This window comes from Adiantum capillus-veneris, chromosome 8 (assembly GCF_014529385.1).
Source record: "Adiantum capillus-veneris isolate H3 chromosome 8, ASM1452938v2, whole genome shotgun sequence".
Taxonomy (NCBI): Eukaryota; Viridiplantae; Streptophyta; class Polypodiopsida; order Polypodiales; family Pteridaceae; genus Adiantum; species Adiantum capillus-veneris.
The window spans coordinates 27,987,618-28,007,323 of record NC_140938.1 but is presented as its reverse complement, the minus strand read 5'-3'; the positions used below and the strand labels follow the sequence as shown (position 1 = coordinate 28,007,323).

General features: G+C 49.2%; 1 protein-coding gene across 2 annotated transcripts in view; it reads right to left on the bottom strand.

The window, feature by feature from the left end:
• The window catches only part of LOC147451855 (uncharacterized), a 42,075-nt gene extending 23,751 nt beyond the window's left edge, over positions 1 to 18,324 (bottom strand). The window contains exon 1 of one of the 2 annotated variants that reach the window (XM_086517727.1): positions 18,005 to 18,324. The gene's annotated coding sequence lies outside the window, so the exon portion shown is untranslated. The remainder of the gene's footprint in view (positions 1 to 18,004) is intronic. The other variant, XM_086517726.1, reaches the window with a different exon arrangement.
• Positions 18,325 to 19,706: the final 1,382 nt, after the last annotated feature.

The following is a 19,706-nucleotide window of genomic DNA, read 5'->3' as shown; positions in this document are numbered from 1 at the left end:
AGTTAAAAGGATGGGTGGAAGCAAAAGGCTTACCATAAAGAATCTCAAAAGGTGCTTTCCCCGTCGATGAGTGTATGGTATTGTTATACGCATACTCGACAAGAGGCAAATATTTCTCCTAGTCAGATTGCCGGTCTAACACATAAGCTTTTAACATATCCAATACTGTGGAATTGGCTATCTCACTTTGCCCGTCCGTTTGAGGATGGTAGGCAGATGAAAAATTCAGCTTTGTACCAAGATTATCCATCAAGGCACGCCAAAAATTTCCTGTCATGCGAGGATCTCGATCACTCACAATTGACTTAGGCATTCCATGATGCTTAAAGATCTGTGCCAGGTAGCCATATGTTCTGCTTTGATCGTTTTCTTGACTGGTATAAAGTGTGCTTGCTTGCTAAACCTGTCCACAATGGTCCAGATCGTGTCATTTCCAGTATGAGTTCTAGGGAGGTCCATGATGAATTCCATGGCAATACTTTCCCAAGGTTCATTAGACACAGGCAAAGGTTGTAGCAACCCAAGCGTCTTATGCCGATCATACTTCACTTTTTGGCAAACCAAACATTCCCTGACATACTTATCAATGTCTGCTTTAAGGCTAGGCCAAAAGAAATATCTTTCCATTGCTAAGGTTGTAGGGAGAATACCCCGATGACCCGCATAAGGCGAAGCGTGTGCTTCATCCATGATCTTCTTTCTTAATGGTTCCGCCACACATATGGCCTGATGGTGGTAGAGATAACCATCTCGAATGGAATAGGGAAACTCATTCTCTCCACGATGTAGCTTTCCCTAGATGGTGGAGAAGTCTGGATCATTCGGATATAAATCCGGTAGTGCTTCTAATTCTTGGTGATACACCGATGTGATAGCGTTCACCCTTGGCCGCCTAGACAGTGCGTCTGCGACTACATTCTTACTCCCAACCGTGTGAAGGATCTGGAAGTGAAACATAGACAAAAAGTTTGCCCACCTCATCTGCTTCTCAGATAGTTTCCTTTGCGTAAGAAAATACCGCAAACTCTGGTGATCAGTCTTGATCACAAAATCCGCTCCTAGAAGATAGTGCTTCCAGTTGGATAAGGCGTGAATCACAGCCGTGAGTTCCTTTTCGTAGATTGATGCATGCAACTCTGCATCCTTAAGCCGTCTGCTTTCATAAGCCACTGCATGGCCTTCTTGGTTTAACACTGCTCCGATGCAATCACCTGAAGCATCGCAGTGAACCTCAAATGGTTTCCTTAAGTCAAGCACTATCAAAATAGGTCCATGGCTTAGCAAGTACTTGAGCCGATCAAAAGCTCCTTGTTGTCTCGATCCCCATCTGAAAGGAATCTTCTTCTTTGTCAAATCATGAAGTGGTCCTGCTACATGAGCAAATCCTCGGACAAACCTTCGATAATATGAACATAATCCCAGAAAGCTACGTACATCATGTACCGTAGTGGGAATAGGCCAATCTTCTACCACTCGGATCTTGGCAGGATCCATACTCACTTTATTGTGGGAGACTATATGGCCGAGATAGTGTATCTCAGAGAGAAAGAACTCGCTCTTCTTTGCATTCACATGCAACTCATGCTTTCGCAATTCTTGAAACACTAAGTCCAAGTGCTTCCGATGTTCCTCTTCTGACTTAGAGAAGATGAGTATGTCGTCAAAGAATACTCCCGTAAAAGCTCGATACGGGCTGAAAATGCGGTCCATCATGCGATTGAACGTCGCAGGAGCATTGGTCAAGCCGAAAGGCATTACCAAGAATTCATATAGTCCAAAGGTTGTGCGGAAAGCAGTCTTATGGACATCCTCAGGGGCGATCCGTATCTGGTGATACCCACTCTTTAAGTCTATGCGACTAAAGACACTTGCACCCTGCAACTTATCAAGTATATCATCAATCCGAGGGATCGGAAAGCGATTCTTGATTGTGATCTTGTTTAAAGACCGATAGTCTATGCGCATTCGAAACGTGCAATCTTTCTTCTGCACCAGTAGAACTGGAGAGCAGTAGGGTGAAGCACTTGGCCGTACTAACCCTTTCTCTAGAAGCTCGTTGACTTGCTTCAAAATTTCCTCTTGCTGAGCAAGACTTACCCGATAAGGGGGTTGATTGGGAGGCGAGCTACCCGGTATGAGATCTATGCGGTGATCTTCCCGGCGTACCGGAGGGACTTCATCAAGAAGTGTTTCCGTGAAACAATCCTTGTACTTTTCAATAAATTGAAGACGCTTAATTTCCAGACTAGAGAGAGAGTCCCTACTAGTTTTATCCTTTGCAAAAATCAAGTAAGCAGAAACACACTTCTTCATTTCTTTCTTAATGGAGATATGGCTTACAATTGGGAACTGCCAATCTCCTGCATCAGATTGACTCTTTATTTTCTTACCCCCATGATCAAAAGTGAGGGTCTTTTCCACATAATCAGGAATAGGTGTCATGTGAAAGTGCCATGGCATACCCAAGATGATATCACATCCCTCGATAGGTGCCATCAAAAATGATTCGCGGTCCTTGTACTCGCCAATCCGAAGATTGAGCTGTCCTTGCACGGGAGTTGCATTGGTTGTCAACCCCTCGAATGCCGATCCAGATGTAACCGGTGTGCCAAGCTAAGCCGGTGTGAGGCACAAACGTTCCGCAGTATCCAGGGAGATGAAGTTATCCGTGGATCCTGGATCATAAAGAATCAGTACTCGCTGGTTGTTCAAAGACCCCCAGCCCTTCAGAAGTTGACGCTTCCCTTTCTCCATTTCTGTGTTTCCTTGAACATCTGGAATTGAGTTCGAGCTTGGTGGTGCGGGTTCCTTCCTTGCTTTCTCTTGCCTCGTAGAGGCTTGCTCTTGCCGTTGCTGCTTTAGCGGGCAGTCCAGTTTCATATGTCCTTTCTCGCCACAATAGAAGCATCTTCCTTCCTCTCTGAAAGTTTGAAGTTGAGTAGGAGAAAGGTACTTAGTTCGCTTGCCAATGCCCTCTGGCTTCTTAGAATGATCATCGTCTCAAGATGGAGGACGTTTTCTTCCTTGGCCCCCTTGGTCATTGTAGACCCCTCTTTGTCTTACACGGTAAGTGCTATGCTCCATCTTTCTGGGCGTCCCAGTTGAGTGCAAATCCCCACGATGATTGCTGACTCCATCATCCTCTGAAGAGTATCATGTAGATACACCTTCATACTCTTTCGAAGCTGCGGTTGGAGACCCGCTTCGAATATTCGTTTCTTTTCCTCGTCGGCAATCTTCATGAAGGGAGTGACCTTCAGAAAAACCGACAAATACTTGTCCACATAGGTCGTTACTCTTTCATGTTCCTTCTGGGCAAGCCAGTCCCATTCCTTCCGTATGTCCTGCTCGAAGTCAGGCGGAAGAAATTGTTCATAAAATTCAGATTTGAAGCTCTCCCAAGTTCTGGCCTGAGAACCTTCCAGAATCTTGGCTAACCACCAATTACTTGCCGCTTCCTTGAGGTGCATCCCCACATGGCATAATTTGGATTTTTCTGTGAAGTGCCCATTGGTAAAGGCGACTTCGAACTGTCTGATGAAGGACAGTGCTTTGGAGATGTCTCTCCGTCCGTTGTAGGTTTCGAACTTGATGTCCTTGTCGCCCGATTTGAAGACTCTCATGCGATGTTGAGACTTGCGACCATGCTTCTTGAATCGAGGTTTATCTTTAGGTTAATGTAGGGTAGTGGCAGTAGTAGCGGCTTCCTTCTTCTGACGAGATGATCGAGAAGTAGAAGTATAATCAGGAGAGTAAGATGGAGATGAGATAGAGATGTCCTTGCTCTCGTCTAGCAAAGAGAGCGCTTTTTCCTGGCCTTTCCTTGAAGTAGGCTGTTCATTCCGATCCGTAGATCCTTTGTGCACCTCGGCACGTTCTTCTTCTCTTGCCTCCTGTGGTCTCACGCCAACAGTTTTGTCTGGATGCTTGGCTGCATCAGTTCCATTTGTTTTCTTCATTCCGCCCAAAAGCTTTTGGACGTCTGGCAACCGTAAGATTTGTTGCAACTCCGCAAGCTGAGCTTGCACTTGTTGAAGCTCCTCTTCAACGCTTCTCCCTTGGCTCGACATGGTTCTTCCCGTTCTTCCCGGAATCGTCCTTCTTTGCAGAGAAAGAGAGGAGTCCGAGCTCTGATACCACTGTCACAAAACGGGAGCGTACACGAGCACTTAGAAAATCTGAAAATTATAATTCTTTGAACATGAGAGAAGGGAGAAGATCGACACAGTATTGGGGACCAGAAGATGGGCTGGTCCCTCCCACATTAAGAGTATTCTTTTATTCAGGGAGAATTCTTATACAAGCACGAGAACCCGAGGAAACCCCTCCGTTCTATAGTCTTAGACCCGAAGGTCGTGCTTTCCCGTAAAGGGCTTGGGCACAAGGCCGCTCCTTCCCGTGAGGGACTTAGGCGCGAAGCCGTACTTTCCCGTAAGGGACTTAGGCGTGAAGCCGTACTTCCCGTGAAGGGCCTTCCCGTGAGACGGGAGATTCCTGCAAAACAAACCACACAAAGCAGCAATTCTCAATGCGTATCAACACCTTATACCTGTCGCTCCTTGCTCGGAGAATCAACCTCCGTACTCAGTCGTCACGCGAGCACTTGCAAATTCCGTCGCAAGTCTATGCTCCAAAATCCCAGCACTTGCACTTCCTGCTGCTTCCGGCTCCTCCAAACTGAAACGCTGGCTACCCTTTTATAGGGTCTGACACCCGGCAAGAATAGGGGTCCAAAAGCAGAGCTTGGCGCTCCTAGAGAGAGGAGAGAGAAAATCGCATTTTCTAGAGAGAGGAGAGAAAATCGCGTTTTTTAGAGAGAGGAGAGAGAGATCGCAATTCAGCCCCTCTGCGTAGGTTTTAGCGCTGGCTTTTTTTTAAGGGCCTTGCTTGCTTTATTTTATTAATAAAAGCCTGGTCACTTAAAAGTAATCGGCCACTTTAATAAAATAAAGTGTGAACATGTTCAAACTTTAAAAACTCACTCAGTTAGTGAAAACAATGCTACATGGACACATTCCAGGCGTCCCCGGGTGCAGGACACGACACAGATGCAATGCAGACACAGACTCCTCGCGGCAAAACATCTGTCCTCCCGCGACTGTTCCTGCTTTTCGTAAAAAGCTTCATTGAACACAGACTCCTCGCGACAAAACATCTGTCCTCTCGCGATTGTTCCTGCTTTTCGTAAAAAGCTTCATTGAACCCATCTTTATTCTTGTGCTTGCGTTCTTACGCGTATTTTCTTACTCAGTTCGGATTTCCTCCTTAGCCTATGGGATGCCCCCTTACTGATGCACCCATCACCCATCATGTGACGCATCAGAGGCACTCGTAACCCGGCCCTTTCCACCGAACTTACGGAAACTCCTTCGCGATGTTTACCGTCACCCATCAAATGACACATCAGAGTTGTCCGTTCCTGATGGCAGTTCCTGTAGCTACAATCTTTTTAACAGTTCTTAGTGCACATAATAAAATATCCTAAAAAAGAGATTTAATCATTAAAAATAAGAAAATAGTCCAATTAGCAACACCCCCCACCCCCCTGTTGCCATGCCCAATCCCAGCCCGCAGCCCCTCCAGCGCGCTATCCCTCCTTGCCCCGCCCGTCGCCATATCCCAGCCCAATCCGGCATTGGCAGTACTCCTCCTTGGACAGTGCTCATCAAGGTCGTTTGCAGCATTATCTTTATATCCACTTCTCCGACACAGCAGTAGACACAGATGGAGGCTCCAGCTCCTCCACAGAGGGACTCGCCCGAAGCCCCCTCGCCCGACCCCGCTGAGCCCACCATTCGACTTGCTCTTTCACCGACAGAGCAAGCGAGCCTAGCCGCAGAGGTAGAGCGCTTGCAAGCGACTTCGGTCATCTACAAGATTCTCGGCACCCGACCTAGCAGAGGAGAGCTGCGAGACCTTCTCCAGGCCCGCCTTCTCGCAGAGGTGGGCAAGATCTTGGATGTCCAGATTCTCGGACGGGGTTAGTATCAGATCGAGTTTGAGACCGTCCAAGGTCATAGCTATGAGTCCATTGGCCATCCGAGCATCACGCGCCCACTTTCGACAATGGCGGCATGGTTTTGACCCGGCTTCGGATGTTCTAGTAGAGGAGGCAGACATCCCCATCTCAGTCTGCTTTCCGGGTTTACGGAGGGAGTACTTACCACTTCTTTCTAGGATCGGCTCTGTCATTGGAACTGTCCTGGAGGCACCTCGTACGGCAGCATCAGTAGCTGCCAAGGCGAAAGGCATCCCCTCATTTCGAGTTTTGGTCAGAGATACCCACACGCTCCCGAAGGTTATCCTTCTGCCTCGGGTGAGTGGGGGTTGGTTTAGACAGAGTGTGGAGTACTCGGGCCTCCCGGACCAGTGCTTCATTTGCCGACAGATGGGCCATCTAGCGAAGGCCTGTCCACAGAGGAGGCTGCGACCTGCACCACAGCCTCAGCCCCAGCCTGACAGGGCTGGCCCGCAGCAACAATCAGCGGCACAGCGCACACATAGAGAGCCACCCTCTGAGCCTGGGGCTCCAGCAGAGAAGGGGTGGCAGCAGGCCCGTGGCCGACGACGCCAGGAGCCACAGCGTCAGCCTGGTACTCAGAGAGGCCCTCAGGTGCCTACTCAGCAGCAGTAGGTTCCCATGGGGAACCGCTTTGGTCCTCTTGAGCAGGAGGAGATCCCTGCGCCAGCCCCCACCTCCGCTTCACCCTCGACAGCTGCTCCCCCCCCCCCCTCTTCTTCATCCTCCCCCCCGCCTTCTGCTCCCGTCGCCGTTCCACCTCGCCCCTCTACCTCTGTCGCCCCTCTTCTCCTCCGCTTCCCCCAGCTCCTTCTCCTCCCCCTCCTGCTCCAGTTTCATAGTCGACTCAGGGGACAGGTCCCTCTCCGGCGGCTAGGAGATCTCTTGGCAGCGCCTTTGCCACGAGTCGCCTAGCGAGAGAGGGTCAGCCCTTCTTGCGGCCCCCTTTGCAGATTCAGACGTCTTCCCTTGCAGCTATCCCGCGTGGTCTGACGAGCATTGTCATCCGACACCGCTGGGACTTCTTCGACTACGGGTTCACTCGTTTTCTCGGCGATTCCGCAGCAGACCATGAGGCAGCCTGCTTCAGGGTCCATGTTTTGTTCCTCGCTGCTAGGGGGACAGAGGCCTTGGACTCAGCAGTTGGTTTCTCCTTCCCCCTCTGTGGTAGGGTCAGAGTGGTCCCTCGACTCAGTGGTGGGATGGTTGCATACACAGGTCCTAGAGTTCTCTCACCACATGGGAGAACTTGGAGTTACAGATATGCTGCAGACTTTGTGGCCATTGGCCAAGTTTGCAGTGACATCCCCAGACTCAGCAGAATGTAGGCACATTGTGGTGTACTTCTTTGCTGATACGCAGTGTTTGCCTTGCTATGTATACATTCATGAGGACTCCTGGACAGAGGAGGTTGCTTTACGCACGGCTCGCTCTGCTTGGGCTTGGGCTAGGCACTCACTGCAGTCACGCCTATCTAGAGGACGCTCGGATGCTTATTACTCCCCATCCAAGCCAGCCTCGAAGATAGCCCGTCTTGCTGCTCTGGCGGCATCTGTTCTCTCGCTCCTCGTGAGGATCGTCTCATGGAACGTGCAGGGACTTGGTGGGCCCCAGTTTCAGTGACAGCGGGGCCGATTGCGCCCAATGTGGCGAATGCTCGTGCAGAGTTTTGGTCACAGATTGTTGAGTCTTTGCCGTAGGCCGATCATTGGTGTATAGGAGGGGACTTCAACATGTTGGAGGACCCTTCTGACCGGATTGGTGGCAGCCATGCTACTGTGCATGGAGTCGAGTTGGTAGCTTGGGAGAGGTTGTGTATGACTTTGAGGGTCTCGGATACATGGCAGCACTCTGGTTTTGTGAGGCCCCCAGACAGTCTTGCCTTCTCTAGATCGGATCGCAGAGTGGGAGGAGTGAATCTATCGCGAATAGATCGCTTCTACACTAGTGACCACTTCAGTGACTTGGGGGGATCAGTGGGCATCCTGGCAGGGACATCCTTCTCGGACCATGCACCAATGATCCTCAAAGTGGCAGACAGGCAGAGGAGTAGGAGCACGATGCTTCGCATCCCAGAGAGGGTCTTGTTGGACTCAGCACTCAGAGAGAGGGTAGAGGCTCTTTGGACAGAGGGCATGGACAGCCAGGTTTCACCTGCAGACAGAGTGGCCTCAGGCCTAGCTTAGCTTAGCCACTTTTTTCTTCAGGAGTCTCTGGCTTGCTGGGCTGCAGCGAGAGAGGCGGAGCAGCGTCTCAAACGAGGCATTGCTTCACTACAGAGGATGCAAGAGCAGCATCCAGACAGTCCATTGTTGGAGGAGCAGTTACAGCAGGCTCGACAGGAGCTTGCTAGCACAGAGGAGAGGCGTCATGAGTTTGCCTTTCACCAACAGGCATCTCAGTGGACTCGGGTGGGTGACAGAGTGACTGGTGCTTTTTTTGAGAAAGTGGGACCTCGGCACTCGCATGCCAAGGTCATTCAGTTGAGGAGGCCCGATGGGTCCGTTGCTTGTGAGCCCGAGGATATGCTTGCAGTTGCTACTGACTTTTACCGTGAGTTACTGTCGGCTGAGCCTCAGTCAGAGCGGCAAGATGCATGTAGGGAGCAGGTTTGGGCACAGATGCCATGTCTTGTGACAGAGAAGATGCGCCAGAGGCTTGAGATGCCACTTTAGCTTGAGGAGCTGCACACGGCTCTTAGGGCCCTCCCTCGTGGTAGCTGTCCAGGTGAGGATGGGTTGACTCCCAGCTTTTTCTTGGAGTACTGGGACCTACTTGGCCCAGATCTTTGTAGTGCTTTTCAGTACATTTTGCACACAGGAGTGATGTCTGACAGCATGAGTGAGGGCCTGATCTACCTCATTCCCAAGGAGGGTGGCTCCCTCGATGAGATTCGACAATGGCGCCCCATCACCATCCTCAACTCAGCCTACAAAATTCTTGCCAAGGCTCTGAGTTTGAGGATTCAGCCACTTTTAGAGAGCCTTATACATGGGACTCAGACAGGTTTTGTCAAGGATACTGCGCAACATCTTTACTTTCTGGGAGGCTTCTGCCCTGGCACGGCTCCGTGATGAGGACCTTGTGATTCTTGTTCTCGATTTTGAGAAGGCATACGACAGAGTTGACTGGGACTTTCTAGAGGGCACTCTACGCAGGATGGGCTTCTCAAATGCTTGGATCAGAGGGGTGTCAGCTTTGTACAGACAGGCTCACAGTCAGGTGCTTTTGGCAGGAGGGAGAGTTGAGCGCTTCATGCTCACACGTTTGGTTGGACAGGGTTGTCCTCTTGCCCCCTTTCTCTTTCTGTTCTATGCGGAGGCGATGAGCAGATTTTTGGTGTCTCAGCAGGTTGGTTTACGGGGCTTAGCACTCCCTATTCGGGGAGATGAGCTACTCGACGCTGAGTTTGCCGATGACTCAGCCTTGTACTTAGATGGCCAGGAGGCCAATCTTCACAGATGTGAGCAGGCTTTGGAGACCTTCTGTTGTGCATCGGGCGCACTGATCAACTGGAGAAAGACAGTGGCTTTCTCGGTTGGTAGTGCTCCTGTGCCAAATTAAATGCCAGGAGAGGGTTTCAGGTGGATTCCCCTAGGGACTGCAGTTCGGTACTTGGGTTGTCAGGTTGGTTTGGACTTGTCTCCCGAGCAGCAGATTGCTCCTCTTCTCCTGTCCATCAGAGGAAAGCTGTTACATTGGAGCTCAGCACGACTTTCGCTGGCTAGTAGAGTAGTAGTTGCCAACCAGGTGCTGTTGGCGACTATGTGGTACATCACTTCCTGCTGGATCTTCTCGAGTTCTTGTATCAGCCAGGTAGAGCAGCTGATCAAGAACTTCCTTTGGTCAGGACGTGACACTCAGATAGCCCGAGCCAAGGTGGCTTGGTCGGTCATCACGCTTCCTTGTTCTCAGGGAGGGCTTGGGAACACTGATCCAGCACAGCACAGCAGAGCCCTTCTTGGGAAGTTCATAGTCAGAGGACTTCTTCCAGGTGAGGAGCCCTGGAAGGAGTTCTTGTTGCAAAGGCTTCGTGCCAGGGTGCCTCAATCAGGAGGCCCTTGGCAACCTTCGACCAGATGGATCTTTACAGAGATGCGCCGAGTTGGTTTGAGTAGGAGACTGGAGGACCGCTTCACTGTGAGTTTGCTTCGATCTTGGGAGCTCTTACGGCGTTGCCTGGAGCAGAGACAGCCAATGTGCACGGAGGAGCGCCTACGGCAGCCCCTCGTCTGGAACCCCATGGTTAGCACTCAGAGAGGCCACTTGGTTGGTAGTCAGCCTCATGTTTCCTGGGGTCCCATGGCAGTAGGTCCAGCGCGCTCTCTAGGTGACTGGCTAGAGTTCACAGGTTTGTCAGAGGAGGTGCAGGGTTTCCAACTACAAGGCATGAGAGGGGTGCAGAGCATGTGTCAGGACATCTCAGAGTCAGTTCCAGCTGAGTGGCTCACGCCTCTCGAGCCAGTAGCACCTCGGTGGATGGGAGCCTTTACACGACTGGAGGTTCTCATTTCAGTCAGGGCCTGCTCAGAGACTGTCCCAACCCTGTTCTTCGAGCTTCAAGGTGGGGGACGATTACAGCGAGTTGCAGTAGAGGCCCCGCAGGTAGCAGAGTGTTGTTTCCAAAGGATCCGAGTTGTGGGCATTTGTGGGAGGACTTGCGTCATAGACCCTGACCCAGCAGCTCTTGAGACTGGACACTGGAGGCTATGGGCTTGGGAGTGTTGTCCACTGGCACGAGTATAGTGGGATCCTGGTGAGTGGCTATGGAGGGACCCCTTCTCTTCTGCAGACCACCCAGGAGTCCCCTTCTTTTAGTACACTGTTCGGCTTGGACGTCATATACTTGCAGCACAGAGAGAGGCCCGCCCAACTGCAGCACGTCATTGACAGGAGGAGGGCCTCACAGTCGAGTTCTTGGCAGCCTTTTGACAGAGGCTGTGGGACTCCAGACAGTCGAGGCGCGTCACTTTGTTTCAGTGGCTGGTTGCACACAGAGCTACAGCAGTAGGGAGATGGCTTGTGCATAGTGGTCTCTCGGCCGCATGTGCAGCCTGTGACCGGTTGGTGGAGAGTCAGCGTCATTGTCTTTGGGACTGTCCCTTGGCCCAGCAGGTGTGGCTACAAGTTCTTCGGCTGATGCCTACTCTCTCCACGGCTAGACAGTACACTTGGGGGGCAGCGGCTTGGTCCACTCTCACGAGCCTGGCACTTCAGTTTGAGCTATCTTCCACCAGCAGGATGATAGTGATACAGGGGGGGCGGCGACCTACACTCCAGCCTGCTACAGAGCTTACTCCACAGGAGTGGTGCAGTGAGAGAGAGGAGTGTTGGGAGCTCATCAGTGGCCTGACACTTTGGTTCATCTGGCAGGCCCACTGTTTCTGCATTTTTGAGACTCGCTCTGTGCCACCAACAGAGATTGTTCGTGACTTTTGGCTAGAGCTGATCCATACTCTCAGAGGACAGCTAGAGGGACTACAAGGCAGCTCCGACCGCATGTGGGAGCGCCGCGAGGCTTTCCTTCGACTCTGGAGCCCTGGGCCTTTCTTCACCAGTGTCCAGGGTATTCTTAGATGGCACTACCGACCACCTGTGTGGCTCTTCCCTCCTCCCATCTCTTGATTTAGCCTCATTGTATATATGTTGTTCTTTCATTGGGAGAGTCTCCCCATCATGTTTGTTGTAGCCCTTTCTTGCAGTGGTGGTTGTAGCCCTACGGGCAGTTTTCATTAACTAATAGAAGGATCTTTTTTTCGGAAAAAAAAATCTGTTCTGACAATGGCACAAACCTGTAAGAGGTGACTGGCAACAATGCAGCCCAAAACTGTTTATTGTACTCTTCCAAATTCGCACATTGTTTAGCATTCAGCTCGTGCCATTCTGTCATCACATCCACTTCAAAAGTGTTTGTCAGCCATGTAGACGCAAAAAGCTGTTTGAATTGGACCCACGTTGTTGGGGCTTGACCCTCGTTCAACAATGCGGTCCACCATTGAAGCGCATTCCCTTTCAAGAAAGTGGCAGCCTTGCGTATCTTTGAAGATTCCGTGAAGTTTCCTCCAGCATAAGCTGCATCGAATTGTTGTATGAAGGTCAAAGCTTTCAATTGATCCTCAGTTTATCTGAAAGTTTCAAACTTCACTTTGTAATCCTTAAGCTGACTCAACGGAGCCACATTATCATAAATAGGTGCCTGTAAAACAGTGGTGCTCCAAGACTGTTCATTCCAGCACTCGCATCAACTGTTTTACCTGTCATATCTGCATTTTGTACGTATGGCTGCGAAAAACCAGCCATACCAAATTGTGTTCCAGGCACTCGAAACTGGCCATAGGCACCCTGAAAACCTGGTTGGACACCCATGTTCGCGTAAATAGGGTTACCCATGCCTGTTTGCATTGTCCCGAACACATTCCCTGGCATATAACCTGTGGAAGGTCCAGCCATAGTTTGAAACATTGAACCACCTCCAAAATAATCAGGATAAGTATTAGGTAATGGAAGGGTCTGACGCATAGCGTGTTCATTACTCCCTTGACCATTCAAAAACGGTTCCTATCCAGCTAAAGCAAGTTGCTTTGGATCATTGGACACCGCTAGTTGCTCAACCACATGGGCTTTCCCTCGAGCATCATGAGTCCTCTGCGCATTGGAAATCTCCTTTTCCTGCAACGGCTCAATCATGCCCTGTGTAGGAGGCTGAAAACCCTGTGTCGGAGTTTATAAGAACTCCTGCATCCTTGGGTTGTTAGCCAACTGCTGAAACATGTCCATGTAGCAACGCAGTTCAGTTCTAAACAACCTATCCTCTTCTTGAAGAGTTGAAGGAACTTTCTCTGTGCCATGTGAGGAAGATCCCTCTTCAAGTACTTGGTCTCTCTTCTCTGCCATAACGACAAGCTCTGTGTTGCTTTCACCCACAACAATCCACGCTGCACTTTTTGAAGAAAAAGTGACTATCCCGTCGATGGAACCATATAACCAGCCTGTACAACGTAGAGGGCGGTACTATTTCAATTACCTGTTAACTTTACACAGAGCACTGAGAAGGGAAGAGAACACAATTGCGTCCAGCGACTAGAATGTCACCACGCACACGAGACCGACACCCAGTAGGCCCCAAAGATTGGCGCCCCTTTCGGTATTTCTTTATTCAAATTAAGGTAGACGATCCGACCACTTAGCACAAGCTTTCACAAAGCTGTCCAAACCTGGCGAGGGCTGAAAATGCAGATTTTCGATTGGATTTCGGCAACATAACGACGCAAAAACCCCTATACGCCAAAAGCACCTGTCTAGGACGGATTCCCTCGCTATCTGGAAGCCTTCTGGTGAGCTGTCACAGAAATTCAGCGGGCTGTAATTCTATGTTTTTCACTGCCAGGTGCCCGAAAGCCTGTACACGCATCCCAAGGCTCTCACGAGGCTCCCCCGGGGTTCCCTTGCAGTTTAGGTGCGAAACTCTAAACCTACAGAAAAACACAGCAGGCTGTAATTCGCTGTTTCGGATCATTTTTAGCGGAGCGAACACGCCTACACGTGTCCCAAGGGCTCTTGCACGCAATGGGACAGTTCCCCTGCGAATTGGATGAGTTTTCACGCGAGAAAACTCTCCGAACTCGCAATCTTTCGCGATGGAATTGTGTGTACCTGTGGGGGATTAGCAATTAGCTAATCCGGTTCCTGTTCAGAAGGCTCTTGCCTTGGCAAATGTGCATAAACCCCCAGAACTATACATGTTCATCTGAGTAGCCCAACTAGTGGAGCATTACCATATGTGCCAAAGGGGGGAGAGAGATGCACGAGAGCAAGTCATCGCGCTACATGAGACAGAGGAGAAGGCAAGCTTTCCATTAAAGCTGTAGACCTGCACCCACTACTCACACACACACACTGTAGGTCACTTATCAGTGAATAATCAGCCCCTCTCAAATTGGGCGCCTCCTCTTGCTGAGGTGTCCTGCAGATTGACCTCCTCCTGCCAAGTGTCCAGTTTGCCCCTTTGAGTTAATTCCCTAGTTCCCACTCACTTATAGAGTTGTGACTTTCCGAGTGGCCCAGATTTCGTTTGGAGGGCACAGGCTTCCATACTCATCAGAATTCAGTGCTAACTGGCATGACTAGTCCCAGACTGACCGACCCAGACTCCCGATGTGAGAAACCTACTCGGTCGCAGCCGTTTCACATTGGCCATGCAATGTCCACTTGCACCTTTTTAAAGGTCCCGTGGAAACAAGTAAAAATAAAAATAAATAAAAAATATCTAGTACTTATTTATTGAAGGCAACAGGAAAAATACACCTCCTGGTGACAATAGATGTCAAGTACTAATCTAATGGCCGGTTTAGATCGTTTGGCTAGAAATGGTCCTAGGTTTCTATCGGCCGTCTACGCGGGAGTCGGGCTCCGCTGGTCTGTCAATGCGTTGGGGACAACCAAAATAGTTATGTGCTATTTAAAGCATCCAAAACATCAGCCTTCTTGTAGTAAGGTGTCTCGTTATTGAGGTGTCAAACAAGGCCTTTGTGGTTGACTTTCACGAGAGTCTCGAGAATTTGTTCTTTGTTGGCGAGAGTTGTGGTTAGTGGCCGGAGGTTCTTCTGTGGTAAACTCTAGCTTTCCCTTCATCAATTTGTAGCCGACCGCAACATGGTCCATAAGCTCTTGCATGGTAGAGACTTGCTTGAAGAGACAATATTCCTTGTAAGGTGCAACGGAATGATTGTTTGCGCTTTGCTCAAGATGAGTGCTCCGAACTGTGCTCAAGGTTCCTTTTAGTTCTTATGGAAGGGAGAGCCTTCCGTTCTTAATGGAAAGTGTTGTGATCACAAACAAAGTGAGTGGACATTGTGCATGCAAGTGAATGAGACTGAGAGATAGAGAGAGAAGAGAGATACGACACCAGAGACTTTGTAAAACCCTCCTCCGAAGGCCCCACTCTCGTCGGCGAGAGTGGTCTACTATTGATTGCACAAAGTGGTACAATGACGATGCAATGGACTGTTGCAACCTGGGACTATGTCGGTGACGACAACGGGGATGACGACGACGACTTTAGGACTGAAATCTGCGGTCTTCTATCTGCTGAAAATCTGGGACTGTTTCGATGGCTGAAAATGACTGTTTTGGCTGCGTTTTTGAAGGCTGAAAATGGGGATACTCTGCATGAGTCTAGGGCTGAATCTGCTGCTGTCCATGAAGGCTGAAAACGCTGACCATCTGCTGCGGAATGGGCTGAAAACCAAAAACGCTGGCAGATCTGGAAATGCTAGCAAAACGCTGGGCTGATTGGGAAGTGTTAGTGAAAACACTGGCTGATCTGGTACTGCGGCGACACTGCAACTGAAAACGCCAGGATACTGATGATCATGCTGTGCGCGACCAGAGGATATGCATCTATGCTAAGTGACTGGGCATGCACGGTCTACGAATAGACTCACAAAAGAAGATCACTTCTAATCTAGACTGACTGGACTGACTGAACCCTGATCATGTTGTAGCTTGTCCACGGACACATAGGGTTGGATGTGTCACGTGACATTCCTGCAATGGTGATGGTAGTCCAATGGTGTAGCGCTCGCACTGGTTCGCCAAGGAAATGAACTTAAAGAAGGACACTAGAAGGTACACGTCGAGAAACCTCTGGTTATAATCGTCCATGGTTTTAGTGGCAAGCATTTTCAAGTTGCCCCACTGCCAAAATCCGGAATTCAAACATAGAAGTCATGTAACTGCGTGCAAAAACTATCTTGAAAGCTTGCCAGGTCTTGGGAGCATGCAATTGTGTCGCGATTGAACTCCACCATTGCATAGCATTATCTTTAAGAAATCCTCCTGCTTGAGAAATCTTCGATTCTTCTGTTCCCCAAAGCATAGATGTTGTGGAATTGCTGTAGGAACTGCAATGCTTTCTTTCGATCTTTCACCCCGGAAAAAGTGAAAATTTTGACTGTTGTGCCGTCATTCTTGAAATCTTTGGGTTGGTTAGCCGCATATCCCGGGTATGGATAATAAGGGTATCCATATGGGCTCCAACCATTGTAGCCTCGTGGTGGTGGTGGTGGTGGTGGGGCAATGGCGGTGGCAAAGGCGGTTGCACTGGATCAGAGTCAGATAGCTGCACCATATTCCTAAAGACTCCCCCACAGACGGCTGAGAAGGTTGCCGGTTGGAAGCTCTCGTACTTTCTGGTGTAGGAGGAGGAGGTACCACCTGGGGCATCATAGGAGGTAACATATAGTTCAAAAATTGTTGAAAACTTTGCAGCATGGGAAGATTCTACTGAGAATGCCGCGAAAGAAGGTTGTGAAGCTCGTCAAGCAAAAAGTGCAAATATTCTGCTGAACCCATGAACGCCATGTCTTGGGTTCTTCATGGTTTATGCCCTGTAAGACAGAGCAATGAAGACGGGAGCACGCCCAATGCGCTATGAAGTAAGGGTGGGATTGACTAAGAAGTCCAGGGTCGGGCCCAAAGATACTTCAAATAAAATTTCAGTAGACTATTGGAAGCGCCGATTTGCTCTGTCTGCTCTTTGGTAGGACCGGTATGCTTTCAAAAAAGCACACGCCTGATGCTCTGATACCACCGTCACAAGACAAGCACCACGAATAGAAAAGGGCAGACTAAACATACTTTTAGCACTTCGATAACAACTGGACTGAAAGAGAGAGACGACACGCGACAGGGAGTGACGGAATTCCACCCCAGAGAGTATTGGCCCCAAACCTTGGCGCCCCTTTCGGTATTTCTTTATATTGCATCATCAAAGTACAAGCCGGTACTCCAGACTCTGCACCTTCTCCAGGAAGCATGCCAGAGAATGAGCGCTTAGCACATATTTAAAGGCCCTTGGCCTATGAAAAGCAGTTTACATGAAAAGCCTTCAAACTCAAAAGCTTCTGATCCAAAAGCAATGCCAAAAAGCTGCCAGCGTAAATCACGGAATTCCGTACAACCGCCAGGAAGCATGCCAAGGAAGCATGCCAAAGAATGAGCCCTTAGCACATATTTATAGGCCCTTGGCCTATGAAAAACAGTTTACATAAAAAGCCTTCAAACTCAAAAGCTTCTGATCCAAAAGCAATGCCAAAAAGCTGCCAACGTAAATCACGGAATTCCGTACAACTACCACGTCAGCACTGTCAACGTAAAATCCGATAACTGCCATGTCATCAGCTGCTACGCATGTGTGCAGGTCCTGCTTTATTTTAATCCTTTATGTCACTTGGGCCCCATCGGGCGGGGTCCCCATAAGTTGGTAGGACTTCTTCTGTTACTTGTTCTCCTTAGGGTTTAGGCCCCTCCGGCATCTGCAAGTTGGTTCCATTCTTCAGGGCTTTGACACGTCAGCAGTTTGTGACACTCTCTCTTTTGAAATTAAACAAACCCAAGTATAAGGGAGCCCCGTCCCTCACCTGCATATGTAGCCCAATATCCTGCGAGCTTTTAATGCATGGGGCCAGATGCAGAGATCTGGGCTTGCCACCTTTTAGAGGGCACCCCATTTTTTAGGCAATATGACTTTTCATATTCCCGTTCTTTGGGTTGTGGGGGAATTTGGAGAAGTTGGGCAGCCTATGAGCATCCCTATGTAAAGGAGAGAGGGAAAGGGGGGGGAGGGGTGATTGCTGCATTCTGAGAGCCACTTGTATCTCTTGTTCAGAGATTGTCTGCAACTTCCACATTCTCATTCTATCTCCTCCTCCCTCTCGCATCTCTCTCTCTCTCTCTCTCTCTCTCTCTCTCTCTCTCTCTCTCTCTCTCATTCCTTAGCTGCAATCTGACACACAGACATCCCCACAAAAAAACAAAGCAAACATAGGATCTTGTAAGAAATTTTGAAGGGTCGGGATTCGAAGATCTTGAGTCGTCATTACTTTCTACAATAAAAGAGGAAAATAAAGGGCCCCCACTACCAGAACTTCTACACGTGAAGAGAAATGCAACAGATCTGACAGAACTAAGAATTAGGCGCATCACCTGAAAGACTTAAGCGTCCATATCTGCGGAAAAGCAAGCTGTAACATGTATAACTTGGCGCCCGATGGTCCAACCTGCTCTAAGGGTGCGCACATGCACCTTCGGTTGAAAAGTGCAGCGCATCCACCTACAGGCCCACCACGCCCCTGCAGAGATCCACCGCCTTCCCTTAGTGGGTTGGAGAATCCGATGCTAGGCGATGGCGTGCCGTTTGGGCTGCAGCCTTGCACGTCAACCTTTTAAGGGGCTGTCTTCTCGCCATCTCCAATCGGAATGAGGCACAAGCTTGTGCGCTTACCGGCGGCAAGCGGCTACACAATGCAAATAAAGATTTCATTGTACATTAATTTTCTGGGTCAAAATTGAGCATCTTGTAACTACTGGTTCAAACCAGCCTACGAGTAGGTTTGTCCCACTCGGTCTTCCACATTTGGCGAGGGATGGAGACATACATAGACAGAGCACATGCACTTTATCCATTGAAGAAGCAATCACTATGCACTCCTTGCGGCCATCGCTGCATATCGAGCACATGCAAGTGGTTTAGTGAGAGAAAGAAAGAGAGAGAGCGCTAAAAAGGTCTTTGACACAATACAGGATGGTGCAAGCCAATCAAGGACGCTCCCACCAAGTGCATCACCGACAATGAGCATTAGGATGAGGACTAGTCCATCTCGATGGCAACAGTGAGTTGTCGATGGCTCATAGATGGACATGTCTGTGCAACGCTGGTAGTGGGTCAAGCATGATTTTCCACCTTTTTTACGTCTGGAGCACTGCATGTGCTTACCACGAGAGAGAGAGAGAGAGAGAGAGAGAGAGAGAGAGAGAGAGAACAAGTAAGCACATCACTCAGAAGAGATAAATTTCAAACAAAATAAGAGATTTTCTCTATAGTATGAAAATTTTAGATTAGCCTTCCCTTGTAGAGTGGGACTCCACCCGCCTTCGGCAAACAACAAGAAAAGTAGAGTTATTTAAAGATTAATACGAATAACATCAAGAACTATCCAGGGCTTTTGTAGGCCTATGTCACACTTAGGAGGGTGTTCCAACCTTAGCTGGCATGTGGCCAACCAATACATTATCTCACTTGACATACATAGAAAGGTTGCCCACTTTTCTCACCGATCGATTGCTAGAAATTGTAAAACCTTCCTACGCATAGCTAAGTGCTAATGCTAAAGTACTTTTGCGACGCTTTTCGCACTCCTTTTTGTAGTTGGCCAACACTTGGTGTTTTGGGGGGGGTGGGGGGGGGGGGGGCTCCCTCAAGCATGTACACATAGCCAACTTTCTCTTTTTGCTTTGGTAAATAGTTGCCCGGCACATCAGCATGGTCAGCTTATACCCACCCCAATGTGACACTTGCCTTATTGTTTCTTGATAGCAATCAAAGTATTGTGAAGCTACTCAGGTATTACTTGAGGTACATGCCTCTATGCCACCCATTGTGCCCAGTGTAGACTACCAATGTCACCCTTGGTTTTGAAAGATGGGCTTGATGAAATCCTAAGGAGTAATCAATATAAAACATTCAGTGTCTCTTCTCTTAAGGTGCAAGGGCCAATCTAAGGATGGTCCTCAATCTTGTAGATGAATAATCTAATAATACAACACGTGAACTATAATTTGACGTTTGTCACTTCAACTTAGAGAAAGCATCTCTCAAGCATATAAGTGTCATGGTGGGTAAACCAAT